The following is an 18445-nucleotide window of genomic DNA, read 5'->3' as shown; positions in this document are numbered from 1 at the left end:
GGGGGCGGGGGGACGGGTCGCGACCCGCCGCCGGGGCGAGGGCCGCGGGGTAGGGCGTCTCCGCGCGCGGGCTGCGCGGGCAGTCGGGAGTCGCCGCCCGCCACTCTCGCCCCAGGTAGGGGGAGCCGGGCGGCTTTGTTCGGAGCCCAGCCTCCGGCCAGCCAGGCCCAGCCCACACGCCCATTTCCCTCTCCCAGCCTCGGTGCTCCGGACCCGCACCGCTTCGGGGAGCCCCAGCTGGCCACCCCCGGGTGCAGCCTTTGATCTGCTGGCTCGGCTTTTGGGACGTGAAGTAAATCGAGTGATCGATGGGGAAGCTAATTTTGCCGAAAGGAGAGTCTGGCATTCCGTTTACTTTACTTCCCCCTTCCCTTCCTTATTGTCACTCGTTCTCCTTTTCTCTCCCCCTTGCCTTTCTCGGGCGCTGGAGGCTCCAGACAATGCCCAGTGTCTGGCCAAGGTGCAGGTGGAGTGTGATAGGTCGGGGAATTCGCTCCGGACGCTGCCGCCAGAGCTGCAGGGTGGAGTTGTGCGGGGCCGTGATTTGTCAGGTGCGGCTGGGGAACAGGGGGCGTGGGGGCGCTGTCCCGAGGCGGCCCGGCCTCAGCCACTCCCCTTTCATCCCACCTGTGCATATTTTCCGTGCCTTTTGTTTGCGACGGTCTCTTGAAATCACTGTAGAGAAAGGGTGGACGTAACTTCCGAGTATGTTTGTGCAGGGCTAAGGTGGGAGTGAAAGAAGGTAGGCTAAATAAAGGGCAAAATGTTTTATTTTTCACATCTCACAGATTGGAATCTTAGAACTGAAAGAGATGTTAGAAATTCATTTTAGTGGAACACCTACTGAACTACGCCAGGAATCTCTCCCCTGCAACACTCTGGACAAATGCTTGCCCAGTCTATAAACATACCACCCAAGACAAAGTACCTCGGGAGCCTCTCCAGTCCGTTTCTTAGATAGCTTTAATTGTTCTGATGTTGGGAACGGTTATGTAATAAATTTATTATGTAAAATATTGCCTTTTTACATTCAGTTTGGTTCTCAGACATTATTGACCTTTCCCCTGTCACTTTGTACGTTCGTAATTGATTATAACATGTCATCAATGCCAAAAAATGAGTAGTTTCACTTTTTTATAATAAGAAAATGGCTTTATTTTACCTACTTAAAGGACTCACGCTTAGAAGAAGCTAAAATGTAAACAGAGTACTTAAAAAATAAGCCTAGGAAAACTGGAGGAATAATTACGTAGATTTAATTCTTAATTAAAATAAAAAATTCACTTTGTATCACTATAGAAAGACAGTGTTAGGGGGAAAAGTGAAACATTGCAGCGAAGACAAAAATGCGATTTTTAAGGTGCTCCCTTTTAAAAATTTTAAGAAGATAACCAAACTCTTCCAGTCCTCCTCTGTCTTCGGTAATTTGGTTATTTATTTACCTTCAGTATTTAAATAGTTTCTCAGAAATTTAGGAAGGTGAATTGTGGAAGAGATGAAAATTGCTGTTGTAACTTAAAAATCGTTCTATATTTTGGAAATTTGAAGAAAGATTTTCAATTTTTCTTTTAAAACTTAATAATCTCCATATTTTAAGATTTTTCACTGGTTTGAAGATTTGATGGAAGCATTTATTAGACATTAATGTAGATTGAACTAATAACTATGTCTACACCTTAGATGAGTAGAACCTGATGTAGAGGACTATTGTTTAGACTAGAATAAAGCATAGAAAAATTAGACTTCCTGTTTTCACTGTTCTCTGTCTTGAATAAGGATATTGTGCTTCCAGGGGATTGTAGCGTAATACAAACACCTACACTGTGCTTTTGCCATTGACGAATTAAATGCTGGAAAAATTCTCTTGAAGTTTTGAATTTAGAAACCAGTTTTCATACTATTGTATTTCATTTTTAGGGTCACCTTACTGTCTCAAAGGTTTAATTATTGAGACTATTTTGTTGCAAAAAGATAACAATGGTGATATGCAGTCATGCACTCAAACTTAGGTCTGTTTCTTATAACAATCACTGGAGTTTTTACTGCTGTTTTAATGCTTCTTAAATACATTAAATTTGAGAATAAAGGAATTTTGTAGAACTATACTAATACTGACAATAGTGGACAGAACTAATAGTGATAGGCTAAATGGGTTGTGTCAGACTTTGGCTGTATAGTTGTAAATTGTTAAATTCATAAATTGATAATGAATTAGAGCTGTGCTTTATGGGATTTCTAGTGTTCCAAATGAACATTTAAGTTAGGTAGTGAATATACGTTTTTTTAGAGTTGCAACCGTTTTGCATTCTGTGTTCTGGGTAATACCAGAGAGATAACAGTGGCCTTATTTCTTCAGGATTCTTCAGGATTACTTCAAGGTAATTTTGTGGTAGCCTCTTACTAGTTGCTTATCGTGCATTCTTTATTGCCATAGCAACAGTGGTTGGATCAGAAAGAGCCAAATATGAATAAATGATTTCACTAAACACATTTTATAGTTATTAGCTCATTTTACAAATAAACAAATTAGAGATTGGAGAAGTACTGTGTTTAGTCTGTAAGTTTTACCTATTAGGAGATAACTTTTTAGTTTTCAGAGGCATCAACTATATAGTTTAACAACAACAAAAAAATCTGGATTATGTGTGTATAGATAGAAAAAATATGACTAAGTACACATATCATATGATTTATTAAAAATATTCTATCCAAGGGACTAGTCTGGGAGTTAGAAGTTAAAATCAAATATCTGATTTAATGCTTCAGGGCATATAAACCTCTTTTTATGTTTTAGCATCATGGTCATAATCGTTGGCCTTTAGTTTTTAACAATGTGATTTAAAAGCCATTGTTATTTATTTATTATTAGCTAAATATATTAACAACATTTATGATGCCTTTTTGGATTAAATCATAAACTAGATTGAGTGATAGATTTGGGAGTTCTTTCTGTAACATCCTTAATCTTTTTTTTTTCCATTTTCATTATAATTTCTGATTTACATATGATTGTACATCTTTGTGGGGTACAGTTTTTTTTTAAACAATGATTTTAATTAACTTCATTTATTATTACTAATTTTGACCAGAGAGAGGGAAAGTAAGAAGGCAACCCTCCAGGTCTGGGACTTGAACTGTTTGTTGGTCAACCATGTAGGAGTTTAACACCTTTAACTAATTGCCACCTGCCAGCTCCAAAATCCTCAGTCTTAACCTTTTAATGCTTTCTTATCTTTGTTCTCATAGCACTTCATACAGCACTCTTTTTTTTTTTTTTTTTTTTTATTTTTTTATAGTTTTTTTTTTTTTGATTTTTCTATAGTGTGTGTCCACTCACTGGAGAGACAGAGACAGAAAGAGAGAAAATGATAAATCACCTCTCATGGGATGTCTACGCCGTAGTCCCTTTTCTCCCATTCTCCTCTCTAGATTTTGGGTATGCACACACACGTGCCTGGCATGAGTTTTAAGCAGCTGGGTCCAGGACTCAACCGTGGTTGGCCATGTGGGAATCCAGTGCCTTAACCCCTATACCACCTGCTGGTCCCATAGCACTTTTATTTTAACACTTGCATTATAACATTTGAAGGGGAGACTGGGTTAATCTTTGTTTTCATTGGGTCAAGCAGCACCTGTAGGTGGGTTTTGCCCAATTGAATTAATACTTGATTGCATTACCCAGAATATCGATTACTTATTAGGAAGTATTGTGTTGTGGGAAAAGTCACGACCTGTTTTTCTATGCAAAAATAAGTCATGATTTTTCCGATGACCTAGTATATCCTAGAGGAAATCTTGAGGGTTCTGAAGACTTGTAGGTATTGTTAGATTGACTAGGTGGTCTGATGAACAGTTTATGAATATCTAAACAAGTTGGAAGCAAAATGATGAAGTTAAAAGTTTTAATACTTGAGTTGAAACATTTTTACAGGTTGGGGAAGAAATCACCTAAATGTAGTTTTTGTCTATTTACTTGACTGATAGTTTGGTGATATGAATGCCAAAATAGGTGGTTAACTCCTATCCCATATTAATGAATTTTATCTGGATTAACGGGATTGGGTACTATTGTAGTCTATTGGTTAGACCATATTCGTAATATATGCTTTAGTTTTACTTGACATTTTTCAGAGTACTTGTCTAGAGTGGATTGACAAAGAAAACTCCTTATTAGTCTGAACTGTATCACTTCCCCAAATGCCTTGAAACTGCCGTAAGAAGTCAATTTTGTTAAAAAAAAATCATTCTGAGTACCAGCAGTTGGCGTAATGGCTATGTTGCTGGACTCCCATGTAGTCGACCACGGTGTGAGTTCTGGACCCAGTGTGGCTTAAACTCACACTTGCGTGTGTGTGTGCATGCCCAAGATCCCGATAGAAGAATGGAGAAGAAAGGGATTGCGGAATGGCCATCCCCGCTGGGGGGTCATTTCTTGCTGTCTCTCTGTCTTTCTGGATAGTGTATGTGCCCTACAGCAAAAACCGCGCCAAAAAAACCAAACCAAAACAAAACAAAAAACATTCTGTATCTGTTATACAGGAAACATTATTTTATGTTTGGTGAGATTTACAAAGGCTTATAATTTTAGCCCCGCCCTGACAAAATTTAGAGTCACTTGGAAATCATATTACTTTTTAAATTCTGAATACTTCTCATGTTGATATCACCATCTAGAATACCCTTTGTTGACCAGATTCTATTAACTTCTTCCCTCTAGATTTACAATATGGATATCCCTCTTATGGACTACTACTTTATAGTGTAGTTATTTCTTGTACTTTCAGATCTTAGGACATTGTCATGGTATAGTTATGTCTTAAACTTCCTTTTGTTGGTAGAAAGTGTGACAGCAGTGTATTACAGATGTTACTGCTCTTAGATAAGGAGGGTGAGAGTCATTAAGACCTCTGTTATGGTTTCAACTTGACCATAATGAGGTGGAAGCTGGAGAGCTGCCTTCTAGCTAGTATCTCCTTGTATGGCTACTTACTATTCCACTCATTTCTAGTCCCCTTCCTTGCCTTATTCTTAAAATACTAGCTGTCTCTTTTTCCCTTACCCTATAAATTGTGGGTCTGGCTGAAAGTTCAAAACAAAACAGGGGCTGGCAGGTGATGGGGTGGTTAAGGTGCTGGACTCCCAACTGTGGTTCAAGTTCTGGACCTGGCAGCTTGTTTTCCCACTTTCCCTCTCTGTCTCTCTCCAGTCAAATGTAAAAATATATATATGTATATTTTTAAAAACACTAGTCTGCTAACTTTTTCTTATTTATTAGACCCTGTTGTAGATAGGAAATATATCAAGAGAATAATTGTGTTGTGGTTGGTAATTATTGAGAACCTTTTGTGTGGTTTTTTTTTTTTTTTTTTAAAGAGGGAGTTTTGCTATAGGGCAGGTGTGCTTGCCAGAGAGACAGACAGCGAGAAATCATCCTCCGGGGGGATGGCCATGCCACAATCACTTTTCTTCCATTCACTTCTTGGGATTTTGGGCACGCATGCAGATGTACCTGGTGTGAATTTCAAGCCTCTGGGTCTGGGACTCGAACTGTGGTTGGCCATGTGATAGTCCAGCGGTGTAACCATCAAGCCATCTACTGGTCCCTTAATAATGATACCTTAAGTATCTTCAATCTTTAAATATTTTCAACTTATAGCAGAAAAAAAAAATCTGTCTTAGGGAACATAATCATAACTTGGAGCATTTTAAAAACTGAGGAAAGGTTTTGCTTAATAGGATGCAGAAGTTGTTTCATATTTCAGTTCAGACCACGTATATCTGATCTATCAAAAACATGTAAAAAGAAACACCAATGATTATTCATTCAGCAGATGTTTATTTCATACTTAGCCTAGGCACTACGCTAGGCTCTGTGGGGCATAGGAAAATAATCAGTTACATATCAGCATCAGCCTTAATTAATTAGCTCATGTAGGGTTTTTTTTAACCCCAGACTAAGTAGAAAGTAATTGAACTTTAGAGCTGTGAAAAATTACTTTTTACTCCAGACACCACAGGGAAGGTTTTCAGAAGGCTCTGCCATTTGGCCTGGCTCTTGGAATAAGGATGGTTGTTCACGTGGGGCTTTCTGAGAAATTCTAAGAGGACAAAGATCATGTGTCTCATTCATTGCTTATTCATCTTCTGATTCATCGCTGTATCCTCAACAATCATCAGGCTGCCTGGCATAGAGCATTTCACTGGTAGGGTCTTTACTAAATGCTTGCTGGGCTGATGATCTGAGCAGAGAGGTTAGATTTGTCTTCAAGTTCAGAGTTGCATGCCTAAAAGTAATGATTACTGGATTGAGATCAGGCAGAGAGGTTGCTTTGGATGACTTCTTGATTCAGGAACCTTTGTGTGTGTGTATGAGTCTAGTTAAGCATTAGTATGTAACTCACCAAAATTTCAGACCACTTGAAAATTCACAGAAGGAAATTTTAGTTTGTGTTAGCAGTAGGGGTTACCCCTTCCTTCTGAATCCTTTGGTGACAGGAGAGGGAATCCCTGGGATTTAGAAGGTGAAAGTTATATTGATTTTCTCACCCCTGCAAAGATGTTTGAGAGATGTTAATTTTTTCATAATATGTTATTGACTCTAAAATCAGGTGTTTGTTTTCTCAAGTATACGTATTATTACTGCGACTCATATATGCTGTTTTTCTTTTTCCCTTTATCTGTGACTTAGTATTTTTAATTCTATTGGGTTATTGGACAGGCCATGATGTATTTTTTTTTTATGCAAAGATGTATCTTGACTTCTCTGATAATCCGGTATATGAGTTTAGTTACCAGTGCTTTTTCTGGCGAGGGTTTTCATTGGGAAGACGGAGTAAGTTTTGATCTTCCCATTTTTGTTTTAATCACTAGCTTTATGAGCTGATTTATGCACTAAGTTTGTTCATATAACAATATTTTGGAATATTCCAGATACCACCTTCTAATTGATGACAACGATAAATGCTTTACAGTTATAAATTGTACTTTAAAACAATCTGTTGAGATTACAGGTAATTTTAATGTTGTCATCTATGCTTTTCAGCATGTTTTTTCTCCCTAGAATAAGATGTGTTAACTTTTTTTTTTTTTTGGAGAGATTTTCACTGTAGGGCGCGTGTGCTCGCCAGACAGACAGAGAGAGACATAGAAACAGAAAGCGAGAAATCACCCCCCAGGGGGGATGGTCACGCCGCAATCCCTTCTCCTCCATTCTCCTCTCGGGATCTTGGGCACGCACGCACACGCGCCCGGCGTGAGTTTTAAGCCACCGGGTCCGGGACACGAACCGCGGTCGACTACGTGGGAGTCCAGCGACATAGCCATTATGCTAACTACTGGTTCCCAAGATGTGTTAACTTTTGTGATTGTTCTTACAGAGTTTTCATTGACTAGTTATTTGAAACTTCTTTCATACTATACTGTAAGAGAATGCTGTCAGGCATTGTAAGGTGATATCTGACTATTTTTGTAGTGTGAAAAATTATATGGAGCCCAAGAGAAAGAAATCTGTGAGAATAAGGATAAAGTTTTTGTAAAATGTCCCTATTGAATACAAGTTAGTTATTAATATTTGAGGTTTAGGAGCAATTTTTCCTTAAGTTCTTAATAAAGAACAAATCAGTAGACTTAAAAAAACTTATGAATGATATGAAATATTAATACTATATAGTTATTATACTTTGAAAATCACAAATATATAGTGTCATATTTTCTTGTTTTGGCATACCACTATTGTTTTTAGGGAGTAAAGGATATATATTTTGTTCTTGCTGTGTCCCTATTTCATACAAATTTATAAAAAAGAAATTGGCAAAAAAAAAAAAAAACAAATTGGCATATATTTTTGAGAGGTTTTTGCTATAGGGTGCGTGCGCTTGCCAGACAGACAGAGAAACAGAGAGACAGAAAGTGAGAAATCACCCACTAGGGGGAATGACCACCCTGCAATCCCTTCTCCATTCTCCTCTCGGGATCTTAGGCACGCACACACTGGTGCCTGGCATGAGTTTTAAGCCACCAGGTCCAGGACTCGAATTGCAGTCAGCTACATGGGAGTCCAGCGACATAGCCACTACACTAACTGCTGGTCCCAGGCACTCAGATTTTTGTTGGATCAATGGAGGGATTCAGGGATTAATTATAATTAAATTATATTTTATATGCTAAAGTTGTTTTGTTGAGTGCATGCCCTCCCCGCCCCTGCATGTATATACTTCTCATATCTTTGTTTAACCTTAGAAATTATTTATATAATCTGGAAATATAACTAGTTGTGCCTTTTCATATGAAATTTTCTCAACTTATTTAGGTATTTAATTATTAGAATACAATTGATTAACTTTAGTGACATATTTTATGACCCTTTGGATTCTAAAAATGAGAACAATGAACACCCAGTTGTTTATTCCATATGTTGTAATTGATGGGTGGTCATTTTATTGAATGGATTGGGAAAACAAAAGTTTAATTCTCAGAGAGCACAAATCATTCAATAGTGTGAATGAGTGATTCTTAGAGATTTTTGACAAATGCAAATGATAGTTGATTTTTTTCTAAGTATAAATTAGAAAAATCAAGATCATTGAAGTGAAAGAGCCATGGTAAATAGTTTTTAAACAAAATGTGTAAATCATTACTTTTGTAAGGTCTACAGAAGCCATTTATTTATTTTTTAAGGCTTTTACCATAGATTATGTGCACTCACCAGAGAGAGACAGAGACAATGGAGGGAGGAGAGTACTCCATTCTCTTGGGATTTGGGACACACTTGCAGTGTGATTTTTGAGCTACTGCGTCTGGGACTTGAACCACTGTTAGCCACGTGGGAGTCCAGCACTTTAACCACCTGCCACCTGCTGGACCTCAAAATCATTACTTTTAAATTAACCGTCTGTGGTGACTTCGTCCACGGATTAGATTAAGTTAACATACTTTTACTATATCAATGTTTATTAACTTTTTTCCCCCCCTCTTCTTGGATTGCTATAGGACACATGTGCTTGCTGGAGAGAGACAGACAGAGAGCACATGCGCTAGCTCACTTCCCAGGAAGGATGGCCCACCTTATGTCCATTAGGATGTCCAGTATGAAAATAACGGAAAATAAAACATGTTGGTGAGGTTGTGAAGAAACTAGAATCTTTGTAAATTGTTGGTAGAAATGTAAAATGTTACAGCACTGTGAAAAATAGTATGGTGGTTTCTTAAGAAGCTAACCCAAATGATCCAGCAGTTCCACTTCTGGTATATACCCAAAACAACTAAAAACAGGGTCTTGAAGAGATAGATATTTTTACGCTCATGTTCATAGCAGCAGCATTCACAATGGCCAAAAGATGGAAGCAACCCAGACGTTCATCAACAAATAAATGAAAAAAATAAACCTTAGGAATATACAGCTGATGACTGTTAGCCTTAAAAAGGAAAGAAATTCTGACACATGCTACAAAATGTGGATGAACCTTGATGATATATGTTAAGTGAAATAAGCTAGACACAAAAAGGACAAATACTGTCTTATTTGAAGTGCCTACAGTAGATAGAAATCATAGGGAAGGAAATGTTGGGTTGTTGGAATAGTCATGACGTATTTTTTCTGTTCAAAAAATGCATTGTGACTTTTCTGACAACTTAATGTAATGGTGGTTGCCAGGGAGGGGGTGAGGGAAAGGAGGAATGTGGAGTTATTGTTTAATGGTGGTGTGTATAGATAGTTTTATTTTTTCTTTCTTTTTTTGTTTAGAATCATTTATTTAACTTTATTTATTAGTATTATTGTTAAATTTGACCAGAGAGAGAGAGAGAGAGAAAAAGGGAAAGTAAGAAAGCAATCCACCAGGTCTGGGATTTGAGCTGTGGTCAGCCATGTACAAGTTCAGCACCTTAGTCACCATACTACCTGCCAGCCCTGGTAGAGAGCATTCTTAATATTGTTAGATCTTAGTCAGTTCTGCTGTTAAAATTTAGGTAAGTTAGGGTCTAGGAATTATTTAAAAATAATGAAAACCTTCTGCATAATTCAAATACTACCTTTTGAATTCTGAATTTTATTGTAGAATTTTGTCAGTTTCCATAACTAAGATATTTTGACTGCTCTTTGCTTCTATTATAAGAAGAATAATGGCAATATTATTCTTTTTCAGTGATAAAGATGATAAATGCTGGAGTAGTATTTATTCATAGATTGCCAGTTATGCTAAAGTAACACTTTTGTTTTCTCACTTAATTTTGTTTGACTTTTTTTAAAAAGAATTTATTTAACTTTATTTATTCTTATTATTTTAATATTTTCTGAGAGAGAGAGAGAGCGAGAGCGAGAGAGAGAGAAAGTGAGAAAGCAAGCCTTCAGATCCAGGACTCCAAACACAGTCAGCCGTGTGGGAGTCCAGCACCTTTAATCACCATGCCACTTGCCAGCCTCTTTATTTACCTTAATAACCTAACTTTAAAATATTTAATCCTTAATATTTCTTCCATAGGTGAAATGTTTGTGTCCATTCCTTCATTCAACTTCTGATAATCCAGAAGTCATTGATGTATTTTGTGAATTTTTCTAGGACTTTAGAAGTTATAGAAAATGCATATTATGGAGAAACTATGCCTGGATTTCAATTTTTTTTTTTTTTTTTGCACCAAAGTAAACTTCTACCTTAATTCCACTTTTTTCTATGGACTTTTAGAAGTCCTCTTGAATAACTTAAAATTTTTTTTAAACAAGTTTTTGCCTTAGGGTGAGTGCGCTTGGTGGGGAGGCTAAGGAGGGAGGGAAGAGACAGACATAGTGAGTGGGCAAGTGACACACTGTAGTCCCTTCTCCATTTTCCTCCTGGGATCTTGGGCATGCATGCACATGTGCCTTGTGTGATTTTGAAGCTACCATGAGTCTGGGACTCAAACTGGGTTGGCCATGTGGGAATCCAGTGATATAACTGTTTAGCCATCTGCTGGTCCCTTCCCTTGAATAATTTTTAAACAATAGCAACTTTTTTTGTTTTAGACTTTGGGCATTTGGTGAGTTTAAACTGGAGATTCAGATTCATTAGGTTATTGGGGTGTTGTGTGGACAACTGTTGGTAGTTTTTTTTTTTTTTTTTAAGGTTTGTTTCCTGAGAGAGAGAAGACAGACATAAACACTCAGATAGGATCTTCATACTGCAATCCTACTCTCTGTCCTACAGCTAGCCAGGATTATGGGAGCACCAAGGAACATACGGGATATGAACTTGGAGCTCTCCCTCATGATTTCCAGCATTGTGCAATAGTGCTCCTAGTTCCTGCTCTACATTGGCTGGATCTTTTTGTAGTCTTGTAAGAATTCATTGGTGAATATGTTTCTTACCTGGTTTGGAAAGATTGCTGTTAATTAGTGTTCTGCAAATCTGGATGTTCACTAGAATCATTTAGGGAATTTAAAAGCAATAACAACAATGCAAACTTCCAAATCTTACTCTGATCTCCTGAATCAGAATCTCTGGGAATGAGGCCAGAAATTTGTATTTTTGGAAAACATCCTATAATAACAAAATTATAATATAATTAATATAAAAACATTATAATAAAATCTGAAAACCATTGCTTTATATACTTTAAAATCTATACTTATATACATTTCCAGGACATTAGAAAACTTCCTGTACTTAGACTGATTCATAGCCTCTTTCTACTTCTAGTAAAATGGTTTTAGTAATAATAATAATGTAATAAGGACTGAACAATTACTATATTTTAAGTATTGTATCTTACTTTTTTTTTTTTTTTTAAGGTTTTTGCCATAGGGTATGTGTGCTTACCAGAGAGAGACAGAGACAAAGTGAGAATTCACTGCCCAGCAGGGATGGCTACACCTAGTCCCTTCTCCTTCATTCTCCTCTCAGAATATTGGGCTTGCCTGGTGTGATTTTCCAGCTATCAAGTTTGAGACTCAAACCCCTCAGCTGGCCATGTAGTTTCCAGTGCCTTAACGTACATGCCACCTGCCAGCCCCTTTGTAGTATGAATATTATACCACCTTTATTGAAGTACTTTTGCTGAGGAGATGAAGATGTTGAGAATATTGTTCACTGCATTATAGTGTCATTCTCTATGAAACCCATGGCAGTAATTACTCTCAAGCAATTTTTTCATGTAGGAACTGTGTTTTCTGTTTTGTTTGGTGCTAGAAATAGAAAACTTGTTCAGATTCCTGGTTTACTGTTGGGAAATGTATAGGGTTTTTTTTTTGGTCTTTTTTGCCTACATTTTGTTTACACATTTTCTTGGTGTCAATATTAGATTTTTTTCCTTTTTAAAATTTTTCTTACAAGTTATTTTATTGGGACCAGCAGATTGCTTGACTTCCACATAGTTGACCGAGGTTCAAGTCCCAGACCTGGTGGCTTAAAAACTCATGCTGGGCGCCTGTGCATGCGTGCCCAAGATCCTGAGAGGAGAATGGAGAAGAAGGGATTGTGGTGTGGCCATCCCCGCAGGGGGTGATTTTTCACTTTCTGTATCTGTCTCTCCAGCGAGTGCATGTGCCCTATTGCAAAAATCTCTCCGATAGAAAAAAATTATTTTATTGGGGCCGGCAGGTGGTGTGGTAGTTAATGAGCTGGACTCCCACATGACTGGTGGTGGTTCAAGCCCAGGACCTGGCAGCTTGCTTTTTTACTCTTTCTCTCTGGTGAGTTTATGAGTCTTATTGCAAATTAAAAAAAAAAAAAATCATGATAATTTAATAAATAATTTTAAAAATTTATCTTGTATTATCTTTATAAGTTGCTTTAAAGGAAAGTTTTAAATAATTAAGTGGTTTTGAGCCATATTATATAATTCTGGCCAAAGCCTTTTGAAATAATTGAATTTGGGAAAGGGAGGAACTTACAATTTGAAACATTGTATGAGTGCGAGACACTTCTGCTAGATGGTCTTTTACTTTTTATGCCAACACTGTGATATAAGTGGTGGTATTCTCATTTTATCAAAAGTGAAGCTAAGAAAGGTTAACTTTTGTCATGTAAAACTAAACTTGAAGGGCCAGCAAGTGGTGTGGTGGTTAATTAAGGTGGCTGGATTCTACATGACTGGCTGCCGGTGGTGGCTGGTCTAGATCTGTTGGCTTGAAAACATGCCAGGTGCGTGTGTGCACAAAATCCTGGGAGGAGAATGTAGGAGAAGGGATTGTGGCATGGCCAGCTTCCTTGGGATTTCTCACTTTCTCTCTCTCTCTCTCTCTCTCGTGAGTGTATGTGCCCTATGGCAAAGATCTAAAAAAATCCAAAAAAACCCCAAACTAAGTTTGGACATAGATTTGTGTGACTCTAAAGTCTTTCTCTCTCTCTCTCTCCCTTTTTGTGACTTCCTAAATCTCCTTTATCCAGCAACTTCTTAGTCCTTCATTGGGGGTCATTCATGTATCCATTTATGGAAGTCCAACTTCATAGGTAGCACTGTGCTTAACACTGGGTTACATCCCTAGCTGCTTTGTGGAAATTGCAGCACTATATAGTATTTCATATATTGAAGTTGGTGTGCCTTTGGATGCGTACTATATTAGACATGACCCTAGCAGGAAATAGCACACTCAAAAGGAATAATTGAGGAGAGTTTAATAAAGTGAGTTTCTGTAAAGTCATGGGCCTAGTCAGTGAGCCAACAGTAGATGGTGCATTACTCTGGACTTAGTAACAGTTGGGAGCAGTTATTACTTAGGCCTTAAAATCAGGGTGAGGAAATAGTTGCCAGATCCCTAAGCAGTAGCTTCAGAGATCCTGATCGGAGCTTTGCCTTCCGTGGGGAATTTGTGATTACCTGGTACATGAAGAACAGAAGAAACAAAAAACCCTGACCTCATTTTCATTCTAATTTGTAAGTCCCATGAATTGAACCCAAGGAGAAGTTAGAGGGCAAGAGAACCCATTGATACAATCTGTTGGGGCCCAGAGACCTGTTGATGAAGGGTAGAGAATGTTACATGAGGGGGAAACATTAAGGAGCATAGATATGGTCCTTGCTCTGAAGAAACTTACCATCCAGCGGGCATTAACAAATTATAGCAAGTGTGATGAGTGCTAAATCCAGGGTGCTATGGAAATGTAATAGGTGTACCTAGTCAGAGTGTATGTAGTATATATTCTTCATATATTCTGTTTCCTTTGAAAACAAAACAAAACAGAATTCTTGGTTCCCTCCTCCTCCAGAGATTATTAGGTTGGGTGGGGCTGGGGAATACATGTTTTGAAAATCTTACCCAGGTGATTCTGTCAGTTGTTTTTTAGAGTTACTGTGAGACTGTTATGCCTGGGGTTTTAGTGGTTGAGGAGGAGTGGTGTAGGATGAAGCTAGAGAGATGAGAGGCAGTACCTTATAAGCCATTCTTAAAGATTTTGGACCTTATTCTAAGGTAGTAGAATTGGGATTTTTTGTTTGTTTGATGCTACTTGCTAAATAATTATCTCCTAGCTTCTGCATCTCTTCACAGCAGTTCTCATTCTCATACCTAGTTTCTTCTGATGCCTTGTTCTGACTATCCAGTTTCTCAGGAGACATCAAGGAGTCTTGAGAAATAAAAGTTAAGGGTAGTGCTAATGGTAGCACTGAGTCTCCTCTGAGACCTAGGATAGTAACTGCATTCCAGAGCTTGGCAATTTCCAGCAGAGGTTTCAAGCCAGGCTGTTTTATATTTTCTCAAGTGAACGGAATCTGAAGTGGTCTCTACCTATTTAAGTTTTTCTTGACATTTAGAATGATATACATAAAACCAAAAAATTGTGAGATATACAAATGTAGATGGACACAGTTTGAAATTTAGTAGTAAATTTTATGTAGTATAATGGGTCAGTTGGTGGAGTGGTGATTAAGGCTGCTGGATCCCACATGGCCAACTGTGTGGGTGGCTTACAAACTTGCTAGGCATATGTGCTTAGGTGTCTAAAAATGCTGAAAGGAAGGAGGAAGGAGAAAAAGAGAAAGGATTATAGCATGACCATTCCCCAGAGGAGGGGTGCTTTCTAACTTTTTCTTTCTCACTGTTTCTCCAATGAGTGCATACACACACTCTCGCAAATTTAAAAAAAAAAAAAAAAAAAAAGATTTGAGTCCTATATTCTGAAAAAATATAATGAAAAAATTTTATTATTAAAATTTTATTATAATACTATCATTGCTATTTAAGTATGCATCACATACATGTAATAGGGAGATATTCTGAGCCATTCATCACATTTGAAGAAATATTTAGCATATGCACAGATGTTAGATAAATAAGCAATAGGCATCAAAATGAATTCAGTGTCATTTCTAAGTAATAAAACCTGCCATGCGTAAGAAATTGTGTATAGAATACTTCTAAAATAACAAAGTAAACATCATTAACAGCTTTAATTATTTCAATTATACTATTTGTTAGAAGTAAATATAAACTATAGACTCAGTGCTACCGTTAGCACTACCCTTAGCTTTTATTTCTCAAGACTCTTTGATGTCTCCTACTGAGAAACTGGACAGTCAGAACAAGGCATCAGAAGAAACTAGGTATGAGAATATTTAGGCCAGCAGATTTTTTTTGACTTAAACCGTGGTCAGCCATTTCCACATGGCTGACCACGGTTTGAGTCACGGACCTGTTGGCTTGAAACTCATACCAGGCACATATGCATGCATGCCAGCCCAAGATACTGGAAGGAGAATGGAGGAGAAGGGATAGCAGTGTGGCCATCCCTTCTGGGGGATGATTTCTCGTTTTCCCTCTCACTGTCTCTATCTCTCTGTCTCCCTGGTGAGTGCATTCACCTTAAGGCAAAAACCTCTCAAAAAATGTAAATATAAAGTAAGGTTGCTGCTAATGAGTTTACAGAAGTGTGAAATATAATTGTTAAATCAAATTCTAACTGGTAGTTATATAAATGATAATGACTGGTGTCTGTTTATTCTGTGTTTGCTACCCTACTGTTTTCTCATAATAGTTTTTAAATTGATCTTCTTGAGTTTTCTAGATATTGCAGGTATAAGATGTGTCAGTAGTGATGCTTTTCTCCTTTTGCAATGTTATACCTCTGATTTCTTTCTTTATTTTTATTGGTATATTAGTACATTAGGATATTATGAGGTCCACATATATTACATGCGGTAGAGTGCTACTGCATGATAGTGGAGCCATAGAAAAAGAAGGTTCAGATGCCACTTTGACCTGAACATACCAGATGTGCCCGTGGGTGCCTCCGTGATTGCACCTGTATTCCTGGCTAGCTAGATGGCTGAGGAGAGGATCATAGTGTAGCTAGACCCTGTCAGAGTCTGGTCTCCCTCTACTCCCTGAAAGAAAGAAATAAACCTTTAAAAAAAGAGATAGTTACAAGTAGGGTTATACCATATTAGTAATTAAAGTTATAAGATTAATCTTTCTTTCTAATGAGGTGAAGATGTTGAAAAAAAATTACATACTTTATTGGATCAAACACCAACATTGCAGTAATAATGCACAAATAATATGTAACGGATTCTAGGTTCACTTAAAACATTTATTCAGGTCTAAGTCTGTAAGCTCTAAGTGCAGATTCTACTTTTAATTTGTTGTCGTCTTTTTCTTTTTTTTTTCCAGTCTGAGAACAGCCACTGTTTATTTACTGACCAGATTACAAAAATAATCATGGTGGATACCTTAGTTCATCGTTCTAATAAGTCTGTTGATCTGGTTTTTCCTATTGCCACCATCTCCACCTTCTATAAAATGGGTGGTCTTTTTTTTTTTTTTTCATTTCACCTCATGGAGAAGATAATTCAAAGGGCCACAGGAAGTTATTTGCTTCTTTGAAGTGTTTTCCAACAGTATAGATTTCATGAATCACATCTTCCTTGCAGATGATGCCAAATTTACCAAGAGATCGAGCAATCAAAGAATTATCTGTCAAAGCAATTCATTTTTTACTGATTTTGCCATAACCATGCTTGTAGATCAGTTCATTTACTGACTTCAGGTTTGGATACCCCCATGCAATATATGGTTTCACAATTCTCAGCATATTAACCAAGGCCTTGTTGAGCTTAACAAAGGTGCCATTGAAGATCTGGTGAAGACAAAGAAGCTGCAACACCTTTTGAACCTTTGGGCTCACTCCATTGATAACCTCTGATCCTAATGATAAATGCCAATTTGGGTTCCACAGGTACATAGAAGTTGCCAGCTCTTCTTGCCATCCTGGCCATGCAAATCTCAGTTCTGTACATCTGTCTATATTCCTTATGATAGTGCTTAGCTTTTTCATAGATAAGCTTCCTCTTTGCCTTTCAAAGCATTTTTTGCACAGACTTTTTTCTCAGGTGCTTGATCTTCAGCTCCACAAAATTCCTTTGCTTTTCTTAAGGGTTTCTGTCACAGCAGGAACCTTTCTTGGTGGCTTCCGCTGCAGCAGGAACCTTTTTCTTCGTTTCTGCTGCAGTAGGAACCTTCTTTTTCTTCTCTTGAACGCCTTTCATGGTTCTAGCCGGAAAAGAGACTTCTTTGTATCTATTAGTTCATGAGCTCTGAACCTTTCTTTTCACATTTGTTAAATGGGAATAATTATAGCTATCCTCAAGGAGAAATGCAATGATATGATATATAAAGTACTCAAAACTGCCCAGCGCTGGTGATGGATAACATTCAACTCCACAGATGACTGAGTATTGAGCTAAGCACTAAGGATGTGATATGAGCAAAAGTGGGCACAGTAGAACTGTTACTCAAATAGTTTCTCAAGGGAGTAAGTACTACAAAGGAAAGAACAAAATTCTGTCAGATGATATCAACATTAATATCTAACACACCATGAGTTCAGGTGGGGTCTTCTTTGGAAAAGCTGTTAACAGAGATCAGAAAAACAATGAGACGCTTATAGTATTCATATTGGGGTGTAGCATTTTCACATGCTCTCAGATAGGAGGTTCACAACCCTTTGTCAAATTAAAATAACAACAACCCACCAGCGTAATGGAGCAAAAACAATTACAGATGAAGATGTGTTATTGCAGAGGATGAGGTTTTGAAGATATGAGGTGGGTAGACCATTCACAGAGCACTGTTAGTTCATTTAATCCTTAAAACCTTTTTTTTTTTTTAATTGCCAGAGGACACATGTGCTTGCCAGAGAGAGAGAGAGAGAGCGAGAAAGCACTCCCTTCAGAGGAAGTTGTAGTCATGCCACAGCCTCTTCTCTTTCCTTTCTCTAACTTAACAGTGTTCTGTGCATGTATGTACACACAGGGTGGGTATTTGAACTGTTTTTGATCATGTGAGATCTGGCTCCCTTAGCTGTAGGTCTAGCCTTAATCCTTAAAACCTTAAGGTACACATATTGGCAACTGCATTTCATTGATGAGGAAACTAAGAGCTTGCCCAAGGTAACAAAGCTAATAAATGGCAGCCTAGGTTTGAACTTAGACACCTGAATCCAGAATCTATGCTCTTACTAATTGTGCTGTATTACCTGAC

Source organism: Tupaia chinensis, unplaced genomic scaffold (assembly GCF_000334495.1).
Source record: "Tupaia chinensis unplaced genomic scaffold, TupChi_1.0 Scaffold000023_1, whole genome shotgun sequence".
Taxonomy (NCBI): domain Eukaryota; kingdom Metazoa; phylum Chordata; class Mammalia; order Scandentia; family Tupaiidae; genus Tupaia; species Tupaia belangeri.
Note: the sequence above shows the minus strand (reverse complement) of the source record.